This window comes from Leopardus geoffroyi, chromosome C1 (assembly GCF_018350155.1).
Source record: "Leopardus geoffroyi isolate Oge1 chromosome C1, O.geoffroyi_Oge1_pat1.0, whole genome shotgun sequence".
Lineage (NCBI taxonomy): Eukaryota > Metazoa > Chordata > Mammalia > Carnivora > Felidae > Leopardus > Leopardus geoffroyi.
Genome location: NC_059328.1, coordinates 121,112,876 through 121,137,795, shown reverse-complemented (window position 1 = coordinate 121,137,795; position 24,920 = coordinate 121,112,876). Strand labels below are relative to the sequence as shown.

Genomic DNA, 24,920 nt, shown 5'->3' with positions numbered 1-24,920 from the left:
GTGTTGTATGGAAACCAATTCGACAATAAATTTCATATGAAAAAAACACTCTCCAAAGTGACACATAATATTAACTATCACACTATCTATGTTATCCCTAGGAACATTATGGCTTATTAGCCATCACCACAGATTCTTGTGGGCCATTACACACTAACTTGCATTCTGATTTTCTTGTCCATTACAGTAATTATGCCACCTTATCTCTGATAGTTGCACAATGCCACTAGACTTTTTCCATTTCAGAATTACATCATCTCTTGATACATGGGAGCCAATTCTGTAGCCTTCCCAGCTACCAGCCCTGGACTACAAAGGACAGTCTCCACTGATCTTCTCAGTGATGCTTATCTTCCCCTCACTGGTACATTTATTATTGTTGCAGTAAAGGGAATATTCTCTGGACCTTCCAGAAAATATAATCCTTTGGTGAGACCTCTGGTCTTTTACATTAAATCCATGTTGGTATACTCACCTTTTTGAGTCCTTTGTCTCTCCACGCTCAATAATCTGCCAGTGAAATTCTGGATACTACACATCATTTACTTCAGCTCCTCACTGTTTTCCAGCTCTGGGAAGCCACTCCAATAGCATAAAAGATCCAGTTCAAGGTTCCCTTGTTAGAATATTAAGTATTAAATATTACATAATGAAAGATAACCTCATATCAATAAACTCTCCTTTATCAAGCTGTATATTTTACTACCTTTGTTCAGTGACTAGAGTTTTTATACTCGAATTGGTAGGCATTCATCACCATTCTAATTCTTAGGAAAAAATCAATTGAATATTAGTGAAAAATAAGCAAAATTCTGCACAAATGAAAATTATATTTATGGTCCCACAATTTTCCACTCGGTTTGTGTTTCTACACTTACTTTTGGTAGACTAGAGATAACTTGGTATTTCTAGTTCTTTCAAAGTGCATTGATTTCTTTGCTTATTTCAATGCGCCTCAAAGCTTATTGGCACTTAACTAAAACCTACTAAAAAGTTGAAATGTATTTCAAAAATAGACAGGTTTTAAATACAGACTGTTACAGGTTCACAGAATCTGGTGTTTATATTTGCCAAATATTAATGAGTTTGAAAGTCCAATTTATCATTTTAATAACTAATGAGACAAATATTAAAAATGAAGCAATATTGGGGGAGGAGCTAAGATGGCAGAACAGCATGGAAGTTTCTTGTGTGTCTCGTGTCCAGGAAATACAGCCAGACCAACACTAAACCATCCTACACACCAAGAAAAATGATTAGAGGATTAATACAACAATATGCACAATCTGAGCCACAGAATTCAGCAGGAATGTGGCACAGAGAGGTGAATTTGGGGAGCAAGAAGCCATGAAAGGTAGGGAACCACTTTTGCGGGTGGAGAGAGGATGGAGACTGGTGGGGGGGGTACGGAGAATACGGGAAAAGCACCCCTCCTGTAAAGCAGCTGGAGAGAAAGTGGAAAACTGGAAGCAGCCACAGGGACTAAACTAAAAAGAGAGAAGGGAGAAAGGAGAGGGTTTAAATTCCATTACGACTATAAACAAAGGGAGTGCAAAGGCTGCAACTCCGCAGCTCGATACCTGGTGGTGCTCTGGTGGGAAGGGTGAGTCCCGAGGAACAGAGTGGGGTCTGGGAGGTTCTCCAGCCACACGGGGAAAAGCGGTTCCACTGCTGGAAGGACATTTGGTAGAGACTGTTGAAGCCACCTGGTTCCAGCAGAACCTGGAAGGCGGCCACATTCGCTGGTGCTGTGGCAGTCATTAAGGGTGAAGCCTGGTGCCAGATGTGTGTTGTGATTTTCCATAATCCCTGAAACGCTGCTGCTACACTGTCTCGAACTTTTTCTGGGGCGGGCTGGCACCTGGCTGCAGTCTTGGGGCACCGGCAGCAGTGGGATCCAGCAAGTGTTCCTGGCTGCAGCCAATAATTCGGCCATTGCTCATTCAGCCATTGCTCACTGAGACCCTCCTACAGAAGGGCAGAATGGGTCAAAGCCACAGTCCTTCGGAAGTAAGGGGCCAGGGAAAACAGCCACATCTGAGATAAAACTCAGGAGAGAGTATTGCCTGGGGACTGGTCACGGAGAGTGAAAAAGCAGGGAGTGGACGAGAGCTGAAAACGGAGGACAGGTGTGTGATTGCTGGTCTGGGAGAACAGACTGGGTAGCTGGGTGGCGCCATTTTCACTGCTCCCGGGCATGTGCATACGCACCTACGAGCGCCACAACAATCCACCCCAGTAGGCTAGCAGCGCCATCTAGTGGAGAGTAGAGCTGTTACACTGAGCCCTGCCCAACTTGGCCAACTTTGCTCATCAAGAACACAAGTCTTACTGCCGGCTTAATTTATGGACTCTAAAGCACTACATACTCTGACTTCTAGGGGAAAACAAAGGAATTTCAGTCCTACTTCAATCTGTTAGCAGGTTCCTCTATTCAATTTTTTTTTCTTTTTTTCTTTTTCTCTTTTACAATTCTTTTCTTTTTCTGGAATACAGAAAGAGAAAAAATTCATTTTTTTTTCAATTTTTATTAAAAATATTTTTTTAATTTTTATTACTATATTCTTTACTTTTGTGTAAATTTTTTTAAATTCTACTTTACATCCATCATTCTATTTTTGTCTACTTCAGTGTATCCACCTTTTCAAATTTTCAAACAATTTCCTTTTTTCTTTCTTTTTCTTTTTTTCTGTTTTTCGTTTCTTTTTTTTCTTGAGTACAGAAAGAGAAAAACAACATTTTTACTTTCAATTTTTATTAAAAATATTTTTATTTAATTTTTATTAGTATACGTTTTGCTTTTATGTAAATTTTTTTCAAATTTTATTTTACTTTCATCATATTTTATTTTAGTGTACTACAATGTATTCACTTTTTCAAATTTTCAAACTATTTTTTCTTTTCTTTCTTTCTTTTTTCTATTTTTCATTTCTTTTTTCTTAAATACAGAAAAAGAACAAAATATTTATTTATTTTAATTTTTATTAAAATATTTTCTTTAATTTTTTCTACTATATTCTTTACTTCTGTGTATATTTTTCAAATTCTATTTTACCCCCATCATCTCAATTTAGTCTACTTCAGTGTATTCATTTTTTCAAATTCTCAAGCGATTTTCTTTTTTTTTCTTTCCCCCTGCTTTTTTTTCTCTAATCTGTCAAACCACTTTCAACACCCAGACCAAAACACACCTAGGATATAGCATCATTTATTCAATTTGTGTGTGTGTGTGTTTAATTTTTTAATTTTAATATTTTTTAATTTTAATTTTTTTAATTTTAATTTTCTACCTCATTAATTCCTTTTCTCCCTTCAAAATGACAAAACAAAGGAATTCACCCCAAAAGAAAGAGCACGAAGAGATGAGAGCCAGGGATTTAACCAACACAGATACAAGCAAGATGTCTGAACCAGAATTTAGAATCACAATAATAAGAATACTAGCTGGAGTCGAAAATAGATTAGAATCCCTTTCTGCAGAGATAAAAGAAGTAAAAAAAAATAGCCAGAATGAAATTAAATGTGCTATAACTAAGTTGGAATCACAGATGGATGCAGCGGTGGCAAGGATGGATGAGGCAGAACAGAGAATCAGCGATATAGAGGACAAACGTATAGAGAATAATGAAGCAGAAAAAAAGAGGGAGATTAAGGCAAAAGAACACGATTTAAGAATTAGAGAAATCAGTGACTCATTAAAAAGGAACAGCATCAGAATCATAGGGATCCCAGAGGAGGAAGAGAGAGAAATAGGGGTAGAAGGGTTATGTGAGCAAATCATAATGGAAAACTTTCCTAACCTGGGGAAAGACCAAGACATCAAACTCCAGGAAGCACAGAGGACCCACATTAGATTAAGATGGCTTTCCAGGAGAATTCTACCAAACATTTAAGGAAGAGTTAACACCTATTCTCTTGAAACTGTTCCAAAAGATAGAAGTGGAAGGAAAACTTCCAAACTCTTTCTATGAAGCCAGCATTACCTTAATTCCAAAACCAGAGACCCCACTAAAAAGGAGAACTATAGACCAATTTCCCTGGTGAACTTGGTGCAAAAATCCTCAACAAGATATTAGCCAATTGGATCCAACAATACATTAAAAAAAGTATTCACCACGACCAAATGGAATTTATACCTAGGATGCAGGGCTGGTTCAATACCTACAAAACAATGAATGTGATTCATCATATCAATAAAAGAAAGGACAAGAACCATATGATATTCTCAATAGATGCAGAGAAAGCATTTGACAAAATGCAACATCCTTTTTTGATAAAAAACCCTCCAGAAAGTAGGGATAGAAGGAGCATACCTCGAGATCATAAAAGCTTTATATGAACAACCCAACACTAATATCATCCTCAATGGGGAAAAACTGAGAGCTTTCCCCCTAAGCTCAGGAACAAGACAGGGATGTCCACTCTTGCCACTTTATTCAACATAATATTAGAAGTCTTAGCCTCTGCAATCAGACAACACAAAGAGATAAAAGGCATCCAGGGGCACCTGGGTGGCTCAATTGGTTAAGCAACCAACTTTGGCTCAGGTCATGATCTCACAGTTCATGAGTTTGAGCCCCACGTCATGCTCTGTGCTGACAGCTCGGAGCCTGGAGCCTGCTTTGGATTCTTTGTCTCTCTCTCTGTCCCTCCCCCACTCACACTCTGTCTTTGTCTCAAAAATAAACATTAAAAAAATTTTTTAAAAAAAAAGGCATCCAAATTGGCCAGGAGGAGGTCAAACTTTCATCCTTCACAGATGACATGATACTGTATATGGAAAACCCAAAAGATTTCAACAAAAAACTGCTAGAATTGATTCATGAATTCAGCAAAGTTGCAGGAAATAAAATCAACACACAGAAATTGGTTGCATTCCCATACACCAACAATGAAGCAACAGAAAGAGAAATCAAGGAATCGATCCCATTTACAGTTGCACAAAAAACCCATAAAATACCTAGGAATAAATCTAACCACAGAGGTGAAAAATCTATACGCTGAAAACTATAGAAAGCTTATGAAAGAAATTGAAGATGACACAAAAAAAATGGAAAAGCGATTCCATGCTCCTGGATAGGAAAAACAAATACTGTTAAAATGTCAATACTACCCAATGCAATCTATATATTCAATGCAATCCCTATCAAAGTAACACCAGCATTCTTCATAGAGCTAGAACAAATAATCTTAAAATTTTTATGGAACCAGAAAAGACGCTGAATAGCCAAAGCAATCTTGAAAAAGAAAACCAAAGCAGGAGGCATCACAATCCCAGACTTCAAGTTACACTACAAAGCTGTAATCATGAAGACAGTATGGTACTAGAACAAGAACAGACACTCAGACCAATGGAACAGAATAGAGAACCCAGAAATGGACCAGCAAATGTATGGCCAACTAATCTTTGACAAAGCAGGAAAGAATATCCAATGGAATAAAGACAGTCTATTCAGCAAGTGGTGCCGGGAAAACTGGACAGCAACATGCAGAAGAATGAACCTGGACCACTTTCTTACAGCATACACAAAAATAAACTCAAAATGGATGAAAGACCTCCATGTAAGACAGGAAGCCATCAAAATCCTTGAGGAGAAAGCAGGCAAAAACCTCTTTGATTTTGGCCGCAGCAACTTCTTACTCACCACGTCTCCGGAGGCAAGGAAAACAAAAGCAAAAATGAACTTCTGGGACCTCATGAAAATAAAAAGCTTCTGCACAGCGAAGGAAACAATCAGCAAAACTAATAGGCAACTGACAGAATGGGAGAAGATATTTGCAAATGACATATCAGATAAAGGCTTATGATCCAAAATCTATAAAGAGCTTATCAAACTCAATACCCAAAAAACAAATAATCCAGTGAAGAAATGGGCAAAAGACATGAGTAGACGCCTCTTCAAAGAAGACATCCACATGGCCAATCGACCCATGAAAAAATGCTCAACAGCACTCATCGTCAGGGAAATACAAGTCAAAACCACAATGAGATTCTGACTCACACTGGTCAGAATGGCTAACATTAACAACTCAGGCAACAACAGATGTTGGTGAGGATGAGGAGAAAGAGGATCTCTTTTGCATTGTTGGTGGGAATGCAAGCTGGTGCAACCACTGTGGAAAACAGTATGGAGGTTCCTCAAAAAACTAAAAATAGAACCTACGACCCAGCAATTGCACTTCTAGGCATTTACCCATGGGATACAGGTGTGCTGTTTCGAAGGGACACATGCACCCCCATGTTTATAGCAGCACTATCAACAATAGCCAAAGTATGGAAAGAGCCCAAATGGCCATCGATGGATGAATGGATAAAGAAGATGTGGTATATATATACAATGGAGTATTACTCGGCAAGCAAAAAAGAATGAAATCTTGCCATTTGCAACTACGTGGATGGAACTGGAGGGTATTATGCTTAGTGAAATTAGTCAGTCAGAGAAAGACAAAAATCGTATGACTTCACTCATATGAGGACTTTAAGAGACAAAACAGATGAACATAAGGGAAGGGAAACAAAAATAATATAAAAACAGGGAGGGGAAAATACAGAAGAGATTCATAAATATGGACAACAAACTGAGGGTTACTGGAGGCGGTGTGGGGGGGGGATGGGCTAAATGGGGAAGGGGCATTAAGGAATCTACTCCTGAAATCATTGTTGCACTATATGCTAACTAATTTGGATATAAATTAAAAAAAATAGAAAATAAAATTAAGAAAATGAAGCAATGTTATTTAGCAGAATTCAAAAATATTCCAAGAAATGTTATTTTTTAATCTGATGCTAGCGTTTTACTTGTTGTTACATACCTTGATATTAGAAAGAGAAAATACAAGTTGATGTAGAGAAGGGCATACAATTAAAATGGAGGATGGTGAGTATACCACAGTCCCTTGACTTTTACCTCTATCCTGACACACTGAAAAGTTTGGTTGCATTTAAAAATACTTATTATTATTGAGTTTCCACTTTCCATAAATACATAATACCTTCTTCCTTTCATGAAGTCCTTCTTAATTTTTAGACAGAGGTACACTCTGCACACTTGTGTGTTTCTACTGTGCTCATATCTGCCGGTGGTACATTTTTCTGTCTGGTGCAGCAAGCCAAAACCTTTTCTTATGGCTTTCCATTTAGTCTTCATGCCTTTTTTAAGTGTATTTGCATCGTTCCCCATTCATGTAGTCTAAAATCCTACATTGACCCATCAACTTAACTTGCTTAGTATGGTAATTGCTGAGCAGAAAAAACTTAATTGCTTTGTAAAACTGTAATGCAAATTATTCAACAGGGGCCTCTCCTAATTACAGTCTGGTAATTTGTGTTTTACAATATTCACTAATTCATATAACAGGTACTGCAGTGTTACATTATAGATATATATCTAATAACCACTCTTTAGCATTTGGTAATTTAGTCCCTTATGAATTTTAGGAAGAAAGTGACTATGGAGTGGGTAAAATCTCTCTTGTTAACTTTTTGATAATTAGTTATTACCTTATTTCATTTGATCTAAGAGATCATTGGTTTTCAAGGTAACCATTCGTTTACACACCACTAAGAAAAGAAAAATTACAGCTAAAATTGGCGTTCTTCTATTCCACGATGAACCTCCATTTCAGACTGCTAAACTATTTTTAAATGTTCATTTTAATGCCCATGAAGTATGATAAATAAAATTATTTCTCCACTTGTCAAAAATATACCTCAGTATTCAACAGCATATCTTCATGAAATTCTCTAGAATATATTCTTAATAAATGTCAGATAAACTACAGTAGAATGCATTTAAATGTGCATGAAAAATGACTTATCAAGGACCCATTCTAATAGGAGAAAGGTTTCAAGTACTTTTCTGCCCTTGTTCTCATCCAGCAAATTCCTAGATCTACATACACCCTGGCCAACATAAACTCAGGCGAGAATCTACTGGGCTCTCTAAAAATGGTATTTACAGAAAATTAGGCAATTTTTCTAAGATACCTCCCAACCTTGCATTTACAAAAGAGAATTATGTGTTTGTAAGTAGGAGTATTATAAGTTCTGCTCAGCTTTCTTCAAGATGTCTTGATGAATAACAAAAAATAAATTATCACTAGAGTAACTGGTTTTGTCTTGAATTCTATAATCAACCATGACAATCTTTGGACAACAATAAAAATCTGTATTTCGACAGGATTTAATAAGGAATGGCACCGGAGAACAATGTGTACATAATACTATAAACAGTACCTTGATTGAATTTCATACAGCATAGAAAAGTATTGCCTTATCCTAAGTAACTCAAAATAAATATTTAACAAGTATTTCCACACTAATTAGTTACTGAACATCTAGTTATTTTTCATGCAACCCTTGTTTCTAAGTCTTAGGAAGTGTTAGTCAAAGAAGGAACAATGAGAGAGATGAATTCCAACCATGTCTAAACTACTCCAAAAATCAATTTAGGAAAAAAAGGCTGATTTAGGGAATGCCATAGATTCTGTTCTATGTAATTACACATTATTAAAATCAGTGAACTACAATTTTTCTGTTGTTTGAATTCTTTTATTTTAGAGAGAGGGAGAGAGAGAGAAGGAGGGAGAGACAGAGAGAGAGAGCACTAGTGTGGGAGGGGGCAAAGAGAGAGAGAGAGAGAGAGAGAGAGAGAGAGAGAATCCTAAGCAGGCTCTATGCTCAGTGCAGAGCCTGATGCAAGGTTCAATCCCACTACCCTGGGATCATGACCTGAGTCAAAATCAAAAGCTGGATGGATGATCAACTGACTGAGCTGCCCAGGTACCCCTCTGTTGTTTTAATTTTGAATGTGCATACTTTACTAAAACAATGCAGCTATTTTGTTTTTAAATATCTTTACTATAGAATTTATAGTCATCACTTGTAGGTATATCTGAGTGTTTTGTTAAACTGTAAGCTCTCCATCAAAGGAATTCTGTCTTATGTAATATTTGATATATTCAAAATAATGTTAACAAATGTGTGATATGTCTTAATAATTATAAAATGGAAGGCTATGAACACATGACTCAACTTAAGAACATGTATATTCCCAACATGACTAATGCCTGATGCTCCATGTAATCTCCCTGACTCCATATTTCTCCCATCACCACTTCTGTTCCACCTCAATTTTGTTTTTCATGCTTTTGCTATCTTATGCTATAGTGCTGTTCTCTCATGGGTGACTTCTAAAGGGATATATAATTTTTTGAGCTTTGAAGTATGTTATCAAGTTATTTTCCTAACATCCATCTGTGACATTACATGTCGCTGTAGCTCATTCATTTCTGTTTTACAAAATCCCACTGTTTGGATTTCCCCAGATTTACTTATCCCACTCTCCTAAAGATGAGGTTTGTGCCCAGGGTGTTGTGTTTGCTACTGTGACAAGACACAACAAACATCCATTTTCAGTCTCCTGGAAAATCAGTAGGCATTTCTCTAGTGAACACACACACACACACACACACACACACACACACACACAGAGGGAGAGAGAGAGAAAGGGAATTGTTGTGTTATATAATGTGTCTAACTTTATACATTAATGCTTTCTTTTTTTTTTAATTTTTTTGACGTTTTATTTATTTTTGAGACAGGGAGAGACAGCATGAACAGGGGAGGGTCAGAGAGAGGGAGACACAGAATCTGAAACAGGCTCCAGGCTCTGAGCTGTCAGCACAGAGCCCGACGCAGGGCTCGAACTCACGGACCGCGAGATCATGACCAGAGCCGAAGTCGGCCGCTTAACCAACTGAGCCAACCAGGCGCCCCTACATTAATGCTTTCTAAAGGTGAATGACGCATCTACCAGAAGTATAAAATATACCTATTTTCAATACTTTTGCCAACATTCAGTATAGTCAGGACTCTTGATTTTTTCAGTGTTGCTGTTATCTTTTATGTTTTAAGCAGTCTAGGGGTATAAAATGCTCTCTTATTGTGGTATCAAATGCCAGATTTCTGATCACTAATGGGATTGCGCTCATATTTTCCTAAGCTCATTCACGTTTTTTTCTCTTTCTTGAAATGTCTTTTCATTTATTTCACTTATATTCAGGGCTGAATCATTTTCATACATATTTTATCAGCACATTTTTTTTTAAATTCATCCATTTTATGAGTGTCAGTAGTTCTTTTCTTTTTATTGTTGATGGCATCCCATTGTATACATGTAAGGCAATTTGTTTATTCATTCACCTGTTGAGAATTTTTGGCTATTATGAATAAAGCTGCTACAAACATTTGTTTATAGACAGCCTTTGTCTGAACAGAATGTTTTCATTTCTCTTGGATAAATAGCTAGGAATAAATTTTAGGGATCATTTGGTAAGTATACGTTTAACATTTTAAGAAGCTGTCAGAAAGTTTTTCAAAGTGGTTATACAATTTTCATTCCCACTGGTAACATACAATGTTATACAGTCACGTCAGTCCTCCCTCCTGCTCAATGTCGTCAGTATGTTTTATTACAACTATTCCAGTGGATATGTGCTGTTACTTATTGGGGCTTAATGCTGCATTTTAGAGCAATTTATAGCATTGAGTGTCTTTCATATGCTTATAGGTCATTTTTTATCTTCTAGATGAAGTGTTCAAATGCCTTTGCCAATTTGGGGGGGGCATTATTTCTATGTTATTGAATTGTGAGTGTTCTTTATATATTATAAGTAAAAGCCCCTTTTCAGATATAGCCATCACAGATGCTTTCTCCCACTTTGTGGCTTGTATGTACATTTGCTTAACAATACTTTTGAATATCATAAGACCTTCATTTAATAAAACATTGTTTCTCTTTTATGGTTCATGTTTGGTTTTTTTTTTTTTTGCATTTTATCTATAAAATTTGTCAACCCCAAGTTTGCAAAGATTTTCATCTACTTTTTCCTCAAGAAATTTCTATAACTTTGCCTTTATTTAGGTCTATGTTCCATAATTCATATTAATATTGTCATATGGTATGAGGTGAAGGCAAGGGTTCATGTTTGCCAAAGTATGTCTTTATTATTCAATACCTTTTGTTGAAAATATTCTGTATATTTTCTCCCATTAAAATACTGTACATAGAGACTTTTGATAAAAATAAATTGATCATGTACTTGTGTATCTATTTCTACATTCTCTTCTGTTTCATTGACCTATACAAATTTCCCCATTGTAAGTCTTAAAATCAGGTAAGATTATTGTAGCTTGGTTATTCTTTAACAAAATCGTTTGGCTATTCTAGTTCCTCTGCATGTCCATATAACTTATAGAATCATCATGATAATTTTCATGTTAAAGTCTACTGGGGTTTGATTGGAATTGCACTGAATCTATATATCAATTTGGTCATAATAGATACTTTGGCATTGCTGAATCTTCTGATTCCTAAAAAGCACACATCTTTACATTAATGTACATATTCTGTAATCTCTCTCAGGATCAAAATAGTATTTGGTATTATTACCTTTTAAAATTTCAATTTATCAGCATGCCTGGGTGGCTCAGTTGGTTAAGCATCTGACTTTGGCTCAGGTCATGATCTCATGGTTCATGGGTTTGAGCTCCACGTCAGGCTCTGTGCTGACAGCTCAGAGCCTGGAGCTTGCTTCTGATTCTGAATTCTGTGTCTCCCTCTCTCTCTGCCCCTCCCTTGCTCATGCTCTGTCTCTCTCAAAAATAAATAAACATTAAAAAATTTTTTATTTCAATTTCTCATAATTCATTGCCTGAATTTCTAAATACAATTGTTTTTTTGCACATTGACTATGTATGTTATAACCTTGTTAAACTCATATTTTATATCTAGTAGTTGTGGTTTTGGTTTGTTTGGTTTTTACATTGGCTTGGATTTCCTATGTATACAATCATATATCTGAGAATAAAGACGATACTACTTATTTTCCTATCTCCATGTTTTGTCATTTTTCTTTTCTTATTTCATTGGTTAGGATCTCCAGTAGAAATGGCAAAAGTGGCCACCATTGTTTTGTTCCTGATCTTAGGAAGAATACTTCTCATTGTGAAATGTGATGTTAGTAGAGGTTTGCTGTATATTGTTGGATTTTTGTTAACTTTTTAAAATAATTATTGCATCCATTTTTATAAGATAATAGTTTCTGGTTTTTCTTTCTCTTGTAATGTCTGTTTATAATTTGGGCATCAGACTAGTGCTGGCCTGTTTGAGCGAGTTGAAAAGTAATATTATTTTCTTCAATTCCCTGGAAGAGTTTATGTAGATTTGGTAATTTTTTTTTCTTAAATATTTGGTAGACTTCATTAGTAAAGCCTGTTAAGACTATACTGCTCTTCGTGGAAAGTTCTTTCTAATTGAGATATAAATTTACATTGGTTACAGAAGTGTAACATAATGATTTAATATATGCACACATTATAAAATAATCAGCATAATAAATTTAGTTAACATCCATGATGACTCATTTTTACAGATTTTTTCTTGTGATATCTTTTAAGATCTTCTCTCTTAACAACTTTAAAATGTACAATATAGTATTATTAACTATGGCCACCATGCTGTACATTACAGCATAAGACTTACATATTTCATAATTGAAGTCTGTATCATGTGACTATCTTCATCCATTTTACCTATGCCTCACTTCCTGCCTCTCTCAACAACCAATTTGTTGTTTGTATTTATGAGTTTGTTTTTAGTTTTAGTTTTTTTGTTCTTTGTTTCCACACACAGTGAGATAATACGGTATTTATCTTTCTCTGTCTCACTTATTTAACTAAGTATAATGCCTACAAGGTCCTTCCATGTCACAAATGGCAAGATGCCATTCTTTATTATGTCTGAATAATGTTCCATTGTATGTATATACCACATTTTATTCATCCATCCATTGGTGGACACATGTTGTTTTCATATCCTGGCTATTATAAATAATGTTGCAATGAACATGGGGGTGCAGATATCTTTCAGAATTAGTGTTTTTGTTTTTCTGTGGCAAATACCCCGATGTAGAATTGCTAGATCTTATGGTAGTTCTTTCTTTAATTTTTTGAAGAACCTCCATACTGTTTTCCATAGTAGCTACACCAATTGACATTTCCATATAGAAAAGTTTTTAATTACAATCATATTTCTTTAATAGATAAAGAACTATATCTTGAGCGAGCTATTTGTGTCTCTCAAGGAATTTGTCCATTTCATCTAAGTACTGCATTTATGAACTTTGAGTCATACACAATATTTTCTTATTTTCCTTTAAATATCTTATGATCAGTAGTGATATCCCCTTTCTAATGTCTAATAGATATAATTTGGGTGTTTGCTTACTTTTTCTCAATCAGGATACCTGAGGTTTCTTTATTTTGTTGATTTTCCCCAAAGATCAGCTTTTGATCTTCTTGATTTTCTCTAAGTTCTTGTTGGGTAGTTACATTAGAAACAAATTCAATTTTTGTTTTAAAAAGCCTGTATTTGTCTTCATTTTGTGAACATATATTTTCACTGGACATTGAATATTATGTTGTCAGTATTATTGTGTTAACACTCTGGGGGAAGACATCATTCTATTGTCTTGGATAGACAATAAACTTGGATCACATAATTTATGACGAGCAGTATAGTTTTCTCCTTTTAGTTTCTCTATTGAAAAGGATTCAAACTTTCTCTGTGGATTGTCTAGAGAGTAGAGAATATTTTAGGCTTTGTAGGCAAGATAAGGTTTCTGTTGCATGTTTTTGTTGTTTTTAAATGTTTAAAAATTAAAACTATCCATAGCTTGAGAATTATACAAAAACAGACCATGGATTGTATTTGGTCCAAGGGCCATAGTTTGCTGACTCCTTCTCTGCAGTAATTATCATATTATGTTTTTGAAATTTTTCTGTTTAAAACTGTTTTCCAAAAATTTAAATGTGTGTGTGTTTGTTGTACTTTATGTTGACATACACATATATTACACTACTTGATAATGTCCCACCAATCACTGAAGCCCTGCTTATTTTATTCAATTTCCTCCCCCTTCAGGCTTTATTTTGTACACTTTCAAAAAGGTTTTCTTTTCTTCTGCAGAATCTCATCTACTTTCAATGCCCTTCAGTGGAATTTTAATTTACAAACTTCACTTTTCATCTCTAAGAATTATATTTTCTCCTTTTTTTTTTCATTTATCCATGTGTTTAAATTCTTTAGATTAGTTAAAAGGTATGTTTTCTTTTTAGCATTTTAACATCTTTATTGATGGGTCATTTGCATACAACAAAAGTCAGTAGTTTTGAGTGTACAATTCAATGACTTTTACCAGGTTTCAGTATTATTCAACCATCACCACAACCAAGTTTTTGTACATTTCCATCACCCAAAAAGAGCATATGTTCCCTTTTGTAGTCAACCTCCTATCTCACCCCTATCCCTGGAAACTACTCATCTATTTTCTGTCCCTATGGATTTGCCTTATCTGAATGTTCCCTATAAATAGAAACATATATGTGAAACTTTACCTAGCACAGTGCCTTTTAACCAGGAGTAATTTGGCATCTAGGGAATATTCTCCAATGTTTACAAATATTTCTAGATGTGACAACTGGGGTAGGTTCTACTGGGATCTAGTAGACAGAAGTCAAGGATGCTACTAAATATCTTACAATGCAAAGGATAGCCCACACACAACAGAGAATTATCTAGCCTCCAAATTCCATGCTACCAGGATTGAAAAACTCTGACATAGCATAATCATTTTGAGATTTATCTACATTATGACTTACATCTGTTATTCAGTCTTTTTTATTGCCAAATAGTTTCCCATTTTGTGGATATATATATACATATAGCATTTTGTTTATTCATTAACATTGAATGGATATTTGAATTGCTTCTGCGTTTGGTATCTTTTGAATATTGCTACCATGGATATTTGTGTACAAAACTCTTTATGGAGATATATTTTAATTTCTCAAACCTAGGACCAGAATTCTAGATCCTATAAATATTATTTTTGTATTATTAGCCATTCATATATCCTTGAATGTATATCTATTCAAATCTTGTGCTGATTTTTAAATTGGTTTTTATGTCTCATTATTATTGGGTTTTTAAAATATATTTTAGATATAAATTCTTCATCAGATATATGATTTATAAATATTTTCTTCCAGTCTGTGACTTGCATTTTTATTTTCTTAATAATAGTTTTTCAAGCACAAGCACACACACATCAAGAGTAGTAATTATATTAATATGACTTAAAAATTATCAGAAAAATATATGATATAAACATAAAAGAGAGTTAATCTAGGATATTTCACTTAGCATTTTTTAATTCCTAAATTTGGAAAGATCTAATGTACTCCCTTTTCTGTTTTTAACGAGATCTTCAGATAAGGCATTTACAATGGAGCTTTTTTTTTTTTTTTTTTTTTTTGTCCCTTCTCTGTTTAATGATCTCGATGGGGAATGAATTTAGAATCTGTTTTGTTTGGTCTGTTTCTCTTTTGAAGTTATAACCAGACATCTAAGAGAACTTTCCATTCATAATTGAAACCAATCTGCTTGTGTTCTATCTTCTAGAGATAAAAATAAACTGGCTCATATCCTTTACAAAAGAAACCTGTCTTGAAAACAAGCTTTTCAAGCATCTGGGTCCTCTTTTCTCCAAGGTAAACACTACACCCTGTGCTTGCCATAGTGTTTAACGTTTTCAGTCCTGAGCAGTTTGAAAATCATTAAAACACTTTTCATTTTCTGCACATACCTTTCAAAATGAATAGATACTCCTAATATTTTAGTATATGTGCTGCCGAAGCGAGCACAAGATACTCCTAATAAAAGGCAACCATATTTGCATTTTTAAAACATGGGCATCGTTAAACTTTCAATAATACAAAGTTACAATTAATATATGCATGAATATGAGTTTGGATTTATTTTAATTTTATTTATGAACAGCCACATAAGTTTTGCCCTGTTGATATGCATATATGCATGGTGGGCCATTTGTTATTATGCTGAAAAACTATTATTTATTCTAGTATTATAGAAGTTACCCTAAATAAATAAGTTTAATATTTATAAAAACTCTGTCTTCAACATATAGTACTGAATAATACTCATTGTACATTCAAGAAAAATATGCCTTTGAGTTTTCTAAAATTTAAAAAAAGCTTATTAACTAATAAGAATACATGATTGAGAACAATGTATCATCAAAACAATCATGTTTGAAAAGATATTTTAAAAATGAACAAAATGCATATATTTCAATAGACAATATGCTAATTAGTTAGTTATTGTGTCATGTGGTTGCCATAAATTTGGGACTGTTTTTCTATGTGTGGGCCCCATGGTGGATACTAATGTGAAAAAAAATATGTTGAAGAAAGGAAACAGTATTTAATGAAAAATCCGTTAATGGCCCTATTATATTGAGAACCAAATATGTAGTAATTGCCGATGTTAAACATAAATAAAACAAAAGTGAATAAGATAAGCAGTTATGAAATGTAATATCTATTGGGGAAAAATTCCTTCATACAAAAAATATTCTGTACATGTTTCATATAATCCTTATAAGAACTTTATGAGATTTATTTATCTCCATTTAACAAATAAGCAACCTAACCCTTAGAAGGATACCGTTCTATACCCAAATACATGGAAAGAAGAGTCGTGTTCTAATCCATGTTTTCTAACTGTTAACATCAATTTATTTCCTACACATTTTATACAACAGCCAATATGTTTAAAAGTAAGACTCATAAGAGTCTCTAAGATTAGAAATAAGGCAAGGTTGTCCTTTCACACTGCTATTCAACATGGGGCTGCAAGTTTTAGTCGGTGCATTAAGGCAAGAAAAGGCCCTAAAAATCATTCAGTTTGAAAGGAAAGAAATAAAACTGTTTCTACTTACAGATGACATTATGGTCTATTTAGAAAACTCAAAAAATCTATACATAAACTCAGAACTAATAAGTGAGCTGAGCAAGGTTAAATGTTGCAAGATTAACATAAAAAATCGATTGCATTTCTACATGTTAACAATTACCCACTGGTATTAAAAATGCAGTGAGTTTACAATTGCTCAGAGAAAGGAAACACTTAGAGATAAATCAAATAAAAGTAAACAGTATGCTGAAAGTTACAAAACACTGATGAAAGAAATCAAAGAAGATACAAATAAGATCACAGAAGACATATGATGTTCGTGGATTGAACAATTAGGATGCCATTCTCCCCTAATAAATACATAATTTAATGTGATTTCTATCAAAATCCCAACAAAAATTTTGTTGATGTAGAATTTATATGGAAAGACAAAGAAACTAGAATAACTAAAACAGTTTTGAGAATGAAAAATGAAGTTGGAGAAATCAGTCTACCTGGTTTTAAAATTTATTATGGAACTTGACAGATGGATAGACACATACATAGATCAATAGAAAAGAACCAAGAACCCAGAAACAGAACCACACAATATACCCACCAGATCTTTGACCAATTACAAAAGTAATTCAATGGAGGAAGGTAGTCCTTTAAAAACAAATGACACTATGGCAGGCAGTTGATCATATATAGGCAGAAAAAATGAATTTCAACCTAAGTCTCACACTTTATTAAGAAGTTAACTCTGGGGCACCTGGGTGGCTCAGTCGGTAAAGCATCTGACTCTGGATTTGGCTCAGGTCATAATCTTACGCTTCACAAGTGCCAGCCCTGAGTTGTGCTCTGTGTTGACAGTTAACTGCTTGGGAATCTCTCTCCCTCTCTCTCTGCCCCTCCCTGACACTCTCTCTCTCTCTCTCAAAATAAATCAATAAATTTAACAAAAAGAAGTTAACTCAATATGGATCTCAGATTTAAATGCAAGACATAAAATTATAAATTTTTAGAACCAAAGAACATCAGATCTCAAGCTAGGCATACATAGAAGTTTTGGACCTATTACCAAAAACATAATTCATAAAAAGAAAAAACTGATAATTTGCACGTTATCACAAGGAAAAATGTTTGTTTGGCAAAACCCTACTAAGAGGATGAAAACACAAGGTACCTACTGAGAGAAAAAAATTCACAAATCACATACCTAACAAAGCACTAGCACCTAGAATATATAAAGAACTCTCAAAATTTAACTGTAAAAACAAGCAAACAATTCAATTTGAAAATTGGCAGAGGACATGATAAAAAATTTCATCGAAGAGAATAGGTGGAGAGTAAATTAGCCATGTGGGCCATCAAAATTAAAAGCATGATGGGATACCACTATAAACCTATCAAATTGACTAAAGAATTTTAAGAAGTGACAACATAAAGTATTTGTGAGGATACAGAGAAACTCTATCACTCATAAACTGCTGGTAGGCACACAAAATGGTACAGCCCCTCTGGAAAACAGTTTGGCAGTTTCTTAAAAATCTTAACATGAACTGGTGCTCGCTTTGGCAGGACGTACTAAAAATCTTAACACGAACAAGCATGCAACCTAACAATTTCACTCCAAAACACTTGCCCCAGAGAAATAAAGACTTCTGTTCACACAAAAATTGCAAATTTCAAATTGCAAAAAAAAAAAAAAAAAAAGCAAATATTCATAGCAGCTGTATTCATTACAGCAGAAAATGGGAAACCTCGATATTTTTCAACAAAGGATTAAACAAATTAATAAATCCATACTATGTATTTCTAATCAGCAATGGAAAGGATTGGAGTATTAAGCTATTAAATTCAATAATTTGAATGCATCTCAAGGACATCATTATGAATGAAAAAAGCCATTCATCCTATACAATATGATCCTATTTATATATTTGAAATGATTACATTATAGGAATGCAACATAGGTTAGTGTTTGTCAAGGTTTAAGTAAAATGTGTTGGCAGGACAGAAATGGAAGTGGTTCTAAAAGGGCAACAGGAGAGATTCTTGTGTTCCAGAAATGTTCTCCATCTGTCAATATCTTATAGTTTTGTCTTATAGTTTTTTAATGATGTTACCTTGGGAGAAACTGGTAATAGATACATGGTATTTCTCTGTATTACTTTTTACAAATCCATGTTAATATACGGTTATCTCAAAATATAAAATTTAATTTAAAAAAAGAGTAATGGTGAGGTAACAAATGAAGTTCAGCTAGAAAAGGAACCATGTGGCTTAAAATCAAGAGACATTTCCATGACTTATGCCCTTGGAATCAGAAGTTGGTAACTTGGATCCTATAACTTAAGCTAGTCAAGGGTATCAAAAGAAGTTTAGAAAGGTAACTTATATCATATCATATATCATATCATATCATAAGATATGAAAATAAGAGTAAAAATAAGAAAAAAGCATGAAAAAAGATATTAGACTTATCATCTAGACATTTTTATAATTTAATTGTTTTTAGTACAATTCTGGTAAATAAAATTCTACTAATGTGTATTTGATGTCCTTTTAATAAAAAAGTATATTTGAATGTGATTATAATTAAATACTTTGGTAAATTTGATCTAAAGAGTTTATAATGCTTAAATATTTAGAGCTATTTGTTTATTAAATTCACAAGTCCCGAATCGTCTCCTAATATTTAGAAGAATATCACTGAACAGGTTTTGTCATTAGTAAATTGAGCGTTGAACAATCATGTTTGTTGGTAGTTGACATCTTTTCCTATGCTCTCAAGCTCCTTACTCATTACGCAGTGCCACAAACACTGAGAACTTTTTTTTTTATTTTTTTTTAACGTTTATTAATTTTTGAGACAGAGAGAGACAGAGCATAAACAGGGGAGGGGCAGAGAGAGAGGGAGACACAGAACCCAAAACAGGCTCCAGGCTCTGAGCGGTCAGCACAGAGCCCGAAGCGGGGCTCAAACTCACGGACCGGGAGATCATGACCTGAGCTGAAGTCGGATGCTTAACCAACCGAGCCACCCAGGCGCCCCGAGAACTTTTTAATTTCACAGAGAGATCAAAAGAATTCAGGACCTCAGCTCTTGTACCATTTATCTTTGTTTTTGGTTTCTTGGCCTGTTTCCTTTTTGTTTTCTACTTTCTTTTCCTTGTGGGTATGTGTTTCCTCCACGTTGCTAATAAAATTACAGGGAGTGTTTGAGATAATGGAAGAGATTGAGTTGTCAAATCAGACTCCCACGAGGTAGAGAACTACTAATAGGCTGTAGTAAAAATTTAAGCCAGGGTGCCTGGGTGGCTCAGTTAGTTAAGCGTCCAACTCTTGATCTCAGTTTAGGTCTTGATCTCAGTGTTGTGAGTTCAAGCCCTGAGGTGGGCTGTGTACTGGGCATGAAGCCTACTAAAAAAAAAAAAAAAAAAAAAATCAAGCACACTAGTAATCCTGAGGAACAGGTAGCACAGAGGTCCCAGGTCCTTTCTTGTTGTATTGGATACAGTCTGCCCAGATTAACACATGAATTCTTTAAGTAAAGTAAGTCTCTAAGTCCCTAGCTAGATTTTTTTTTTTTTTTTTTTTTTTTTTTGTATACAGAAGAGAGCTATTTTGGTCATGAGACATTTCATTTTATGCTCAGTGACTAATTTTTGTGTCACTTTCCAAAGAGCCACGATCCAGAAATAAATGAATCCTAAGACATGAGCAGCCCTAGACAGCCAGAACCGTCCTGATAAAAGTGTTCCCTGATACGACTCTCCTATTAGAAATATTGGTTTCTCTGCCAGTTCACCTGCCATTATCAGATTTATAATGAGATTTAGCTAGATCACCCTCTGTCTTTCCCGGGGATGCACTTTTTGAAAGGAGAGACTGCTTTGCACACCCGCTGCTGGCTTATTTGTGCCCCAGGGCTTAACATAATACAACCCACACTCTAAGTTCTTCCCAAATTGACTGTTCTTTATGTTCTTCTGGACCCGTCTGCTCCAGCTACGTCGTGGTTATTTAGTCCTTAATGCCACAAGGCAATACCAGTTTGAGGTTAGCTTCAGGTGACCTCAGTTTTCGCCCTACCAGCTGAATGACTCTTTCTTCGCATCTTCCTTTCCTCTACCGTAAAACAAGAGGGTCATAACAGACGGTTTTTAAAGAGGCTTTGATTTATTCTATTCATTTGATACATACTCTTTTTTTTTCTTTCATGACAAGCAAATCCCTGTTACTTCAGGTCACTTTCCAATGGCGACCTCCCACTCCAGTCTTCAGCCGATGGCTCAAATTTACAAGCAACGAATTTAAAAAGCCTCATCCTAGCTGCATCTCATTTTATTCCAGTGATTTATTGGATAGTCTACCTTGATACTCTAGATTTCAGAAACTGATAAAATGATTAGATGGCTTTCCCCCCACCCCCTTCCTTTATATTCTCTGAGTTTGTTAGAGACAGGCAGTTTATTTCCTTCCTATTTGGCACATTCATGAAATGGCATTAAGTAATAAAATGAATAAACTCTTAGAGAATCCAGATATCATATATTTGGTAGCTGGTTGATAGTGTATCACAGGATTTGTGCTATTTAGTAGTCATATCATCTACGTCGTCCTAAAATCACTATGTCAGGGGGAAAACGAGGTAATAATTATGCTACCCCAAGGATTCCCTACGTTGTCATGTTGCAAAAAATTGTTGTAATTGTATGTGGTTGCTGATATCTTCCATAAGTGTGTACCATGGTGTCTTGTCGATTAGCAATAACCATTCATTAATCTTAATGTTTATAACTATTTTCATGTACAGTTAATGGTGGTGGCCAGTTAAGACATACCTTAAAATGTAGCAGGATGTGATTCTCCATATGAAATTTCTAATTACAGCCAGAGTAGGCTGATTACAGCCCTCCTAGACATATTTAAAAAGCCTCAAATCTAGAAACACATTTTGTTTGGACAACTGATAAATAACAGTGACAGACGGAGCAGCCTGCTGGGTAGCAATTGGAAAAGCAAAGAGCTGAGAAGTGCATAAAATCCACCAAAAAAAAAAAATGTTATGTGTTTTAGCTGTCTTAACGTTTTACCTGTTTCACCTGAAGCTTCTGTGTTTCCCTCTGTGACTACCCCACCTCTCCTTCTGCTTGATCCAGAAACCTTGGACCTTTCCTCCTATCATACCCCAGATCCAACCCAAAGGAAATGTCAGAGAAAACCAGAGGCAGACAGAGGTTAAAATGGCGAAGGAAAATTTTATTCAGGATAATTGCAGTAAGGGAGAAGACACCTCAGTGTAGAACTGAGCTCCGTTTCTTTCCTTTCCTTTTTATGTTTAATATTTTTGAGAATAAGATCAGAGGGGGTTAAGAGAGAGAGAGAGAGAGAGAGAGAGAGAATCCAAAACAGGCTCAGACCTGTCAGCACAGAGCCAGACACAGGTCTCAAACTCACAAACCTTGAGATCGTGACCTGAGCTGAAGTCAGACACTTAACCAACTGAGCCACCCAGGCATCCCATGGCCTCTGTTTCCAATACAACAGGGACAAGTGGGGATTTATGGCCAGGAAGCAGGGGAATCAGTGGATGGAAAATTTACCAAGAAAAGACATGAAATGTAGGAAGAATTCTGGCTGCATCAACCTAAGAGGATTTCTGCTGAAAGCTGGTCAGTTTGACCAGATACCAAGGGTGAAGAATGAGGAATCCTGATCAGATATCAAGGGTGATCTGGCAGGGTTCATGTTACAACTGGATTTTACAAGGAAGTGCACAGATGGGCCTAGGAAGATGCAAGGGCCTGACTAAAGTTTGGTCAAGAATCTTTGTCGGGGAAACTTTCTGGCTCTACCATCACACCCATGTGACATTTAAACATTTCTCTCCATGTCTATTGCCACCACCTCGTCTGAGCTCTTTACCACTCACCTGAATGACTTCGAGAGCCTTCTCATGGCAATCCCTGCTCCTTCCCTCCCTCTGCTTCACCGAATACAGATGTTTACAATGTAAGTTAGATCCTTTTAAAATGTAGAATGTCACTCCTGTCAACTCTTCTCTTTATACTTTGGTTCAAAACCCACCCCAGTTGCCAAGGAGCCATTACTTGACCCACACTTTGACCCTTCCAGCTCTTCTCCTGGCTCTCTCCTGCCGAGAACACCAGCCTCCTTGCTCCTCTCTTCTTCCAATTTGTGGTTAAATTGCAGCTATATAACAAGCCCTACCTTGAATTCCCTTTTCAACAGTGCAATCTGCTACAGATCCTGCCCATTGTCAATCCCGTTAACATGGCTCTACTTTTTCTTTTTTTCCACCATAACCACTTTTACCGTGTTGTATGATTTATTCATGTTTATATTTATTAATTATTATCTATCTCCTCCCTGAAGTAAGTGCCACAGGATGGAAATCTGTTCTTTTCATGTATCCTAAACTTTTAAAACATATGTCTGGGCTCACTAAATATGTGTTCAACGAATGAACGAGCACAATTTATTTATTTGTTTCCAAACAATCACACTAAACCAAAAACATTTATATTGGATCTCACTCTGTGCTAGATGCTAGGGACACAAGAAATGATAATAAGTGCTTCCTGACCTAAAGGAAGTCACAGTCTAGTGGGAAAGGCAGACCATGAATAAATGATTATAATACCATGCTGAATGGATGTGGGTGTATATATTAGGAACTTATGGCTCATGGTAGAGATCCATATTCCTCTTCCTTTTTATTCCCAGACAGTACTTTTGTGGCATCCTTTTATCCCACACTACTATTTTTATTCCTTAGGCTCCATTTTATGATTAGTATACAGTTAGATAGAATGGATTCTTAGGATTTCAATACTATCAGGGCTCACCCAATGTGGAATACTAAGGCAATATCTTTGTTACAAAATGTCTAGGGAACTTGAAAAGTTCCCCATGATAATAGGTAGGTAGTCTAAGTTATATGGTGCCCAGAGGCAAGAAGAAGAAAATAAGATCATGAGATGACAGGCCCTGGGATGACAGTCTCTATAATTGAGGTGATTGTGTTTGCTTTCTCTTTCTCCTCCATTGTCCCCAATTTATTATTTGGGAAAGTGGCTTGTTATGGAGATGATAAAACTGGGAAATATGTAACATATATAAAGCTGTCTGAAAGTGTATTATTTGAGCTGGGCTTCAGTTATTGTGGGATATGTCTTAATGATGTGAAGTAGCATGATGAAGCCAATAATGTGCTTTTAAATATTGGAAGGCAACCAGCCTTTGTTTTCCTCTCCTCCTCCTTCTCCTCCTCCTCCTCCTTTTTAAAAGGTACAAGAATATTTACCGAAGCACACACATGACGGCAAAAACAAAGCAAATCACAACAAAGCCCTACAAAATTGGAAACGAAATTAGCGCCCATCAATCAATAATGTCTGAATCTACTTTGGTGTATCACCACTGCTGAATACAAGACAAATAAGAAAGCGTACCGTAACAAATAGAACCAAGAAGCAGGTATGTGAATTCAATTATCTTCCATTAATCCAGGCATTAAAGACACTGGAGATGTGTACAATATCACTGTTTTTTAAGTTTATTTATTTATTTTGAGAGAGTGAGAACGTGCACATGTGTGTGCACACATGCAAGCAGAGGAGGGGAAGAGAGAGAGGGAGAGAGAGAATCCCAAGCAGACTCTGCACTGGCAGCACACACCCCAGCAAGGGGCTTGATGTCATGAACCGTAAGATCATGACCTGAACCAAAACCAAGAGTCAGATGCTTAGCCGACTGAACCACCCAGGTGCTCCTGTACAATGTCACTCTTAACATTGGTTTTTGTTTTTGAAACTATAGGCATTTTTTATTAAATATATTGGTTGTGTTAACATGTATAGGTCTGTTGTTATTTTAAGTGAATTAATGCATAAGTATTTTGACAAAAATTTTCATGGGATAAAACTTATAAGGAAACTACAAATTTCAACAGAAGAAAAAGGCAGCAACCCACTAGAAAAATTGGCTAATGAACTGAGAAGTTTTCACAAAAAGACTATCCAAATGACCTATTATATAAAGAAGTCCTCAATTTTATTATTTAAAATATAT

General features: G+C 35.4%; 1 long non-coding RNA gene across 1 annotated transcript in view; it reads left to right on the top strand.

The window, feature by feature from the left end:
* Positions 1-24,320, top strand: part of LOC123596734 — a 65,794-nt gene extending 41,474 nt beyond the window's left edge. The window contains exon 3 of the long non-coding RNA XR_006711836.1: positions 24,138-24,320. This is a non-coding gene — a long non-coding RNA (uncharacterized LOC123596734). The remainder of the gene's footprint in view (positions 1-24,137) is intronic.
* The last annotated feature ends 600 nt before the right edge of the window (positions 24,321-24,920 follow it).